Source organism: Cynara cardunculus (genome assembly GCF_001531365.2).
Source record: "Cynara cardunculus var. scolymus isolate 2C chromosome LG 1, CcrdV1, whole genome shotgun sequence".
NCBI lineage: Eukaryota > Viridiplantae > Streptophyta > Magnoliopsida > Asterales > Asteraceae > Cynara > Cynara cardunculus.
This window is the reverse complement of record NC_037528.1, coordinates 35,925,913-35,928,446: the sequence shown is the minus strand read 5'-3', so window position 1 is coordinate 35,928,446 and position 2,534 is coordinate 35,925,913.

Here is a 2,534-nt window from a genome sequence, read left to right as displayed (position 1 = left end):
GGCTGCATTTCTTGATTCATTATAGAAAATTGAAATCTTGATTCATCATAGTTATAAATGGTATAAATGGAACAGAAATAGAAATCCAATGAAAACRGTTAACATGTATGATACAAACATTAAAGCAAGTACATTTAAGTAACTTCCTTGTGACCTAGGCATCCATTTTTAACTCTTTACCTATGATTGAAAGCTCACACACCCAGGTAGCACAGAAGCCTCATAGACTCAACTCTGTTTATTGGCAATGAAAATCACATCATCTTTTATCTTTAATCAAATTACCTTKCTTAATGCAAACCCTAGAAGCCAATTAGAAGATGCAAAATCATCTGCAAGCCAATTAGAAGATGCAAAATTAACCATTGCATTAGCACCTCAACCAGAATAGAAACAAATCATGAGTGAAAGTACTAATTAATAAGTATGCAATATGAAAACATAACTTTTCTATAAAAAATAAACAACCTTGGTAGTAACTTTGGTAGTGAAAGTACTAATTAATAAGGCATTTTATTTTTTGGCCCACTTAACGCTTTACTTGCCTTATAAGCCCAATGAAATTAAGCCTTTAAAGAAGCGTTCATTGCATAAATTTGTCATTTTTGAACTACGATATAATACTAAGAGAATTAAAGAACTTGCAACACCAAAGGTGACTCACATATGTTCACAAAAGAAAAAAAATGAAATCTACTTATACCACACTAACCCTTTGCACATCAATGAGATAGCCTCCAAGATTTTGGAACTCTTCCTTGGACACATGAATCGACADATCTATGTTTGGTCCTTTTTGTTGTAAAAAAATGTGATCTCTTTTGGAACACTAACCTTCATACTATGAAGGAAAACATAGAAAAATAAAGTGGAATGAGTGAYCAAATACTTGTTGGACTTTTAATCAGTTGTGCAAGTTTTAATCAATAATCACATTCAAACTTTAAAACATGCAGAACACTACCAAAAAACTTTGTTTTATAGTTAATYAGAACAATTTTACCAARAAGAATAAGCCCTTTTATAAGAGCTTTCATACTTCATACATTATCGAAATATGAAGAGAAACGTCAATAAAGTCGAAAAACCCATGACACTAAGAAAATGCCATAACAAAGCTAGCGATAAGGGGGCACATATGTTTACCTTGATGGTTTCATAGTGATTCCAGCCAACCTCAGATGATAATTGGCCAAGCAAGCAATACTTGTGTCCAACTGTAAGCCTCAAAACCCTTCATTTTTATTGACAAAAGTATTGCAACTACACATCATACTAAACAAGCAAACAATAAAGCATTCCAATTCAAAAAAACCCAGAAATAACATAAAAGTGCTGATAGAAAGGATATAGACTAACTTGAGAACATCGGGGATAACCATCCTCTTCTTTCTGTTGTAAGGAGTGGGAACCCCTTCGTAAACCTTCAACCTTGCAAGTGCAGCAGGACCACGCTTATAGATGATGGAAAAACATTTGGACCGTAACATATGAATTGAAGAGAAAAATTATAGTGGAAATCAAAATCACYTCTAAAAATGGAAATGGAAATCATAATCAAAATTGAAATCGAAATCAATAGGGTTTTGAAGAGCATACCTTCAAATTGAAATGGAAATCTCTAGGGTTTCGAATAACCCGTGAAATTAAAATATCAGAAATAGGGAGTGATATGTATTGATGAGGTTATGATACATCAAATCGTTTGATACATGAAATCTCTTTTGAAGACTGTGAGAGAAGAAACCATCTGTTCGAGCAGATTGAACATATGTTCGAGGTGATACATCAAAACCACCATGTTAACCTGTTCGAGGTCCCTGAAGGAAGAAAGCTATCTCTATCTGATCCATTTATGTTTTGGCGCATATGAGAATATAGAGAAATAGGAATTTAGAAATAGGGAAGGAAAAAACACTTTTGAAAGATTCYCRTTTGGTGTTTGGGAAAACCCTTAGCATAAAAAACTTGTACCTTATGCATAAAATTTGGTAATTAAGAGATTTTTGAATTTGTTGCATAAAATCATTGTAACATATGCTTTAGGAGTTGTATTTAAGACTTTGTCTTAAATGCTTATATATGTAGTATAGATAACAAATATATGAACAAATAAGAACATATTACCAGTACCTTTCCACTTTTCAGGCCAAGCATTCAGTTATTCAAATATCATACTCCAAACTTTTATAGGTTTGAACCAACCAGGTTTCATATAATGCCATTTTTAAACCTTTTCAATTAAACAAGGTTTATTTAAAGTTTCAGGCTAAACCTATTATTTTCTCCTCAATAACATCCAGACTATGATTTTCAATAAGAACACTGATCTTAAATCTTTAAATCACAAAGAAATAAAGATTTCAGACAGCAGTAATCTTAAGAGATATGATAGTAAGAGTTATATTATATAACACACATACAATTGCCACCCTTATATCCAAATGTACACCTTTCCTTGATAGGACACCCTTATCCCATGGTACACCTCTCCTTGATAGGCCACCCTTATCCCATGGTACACCTCTCCTTGA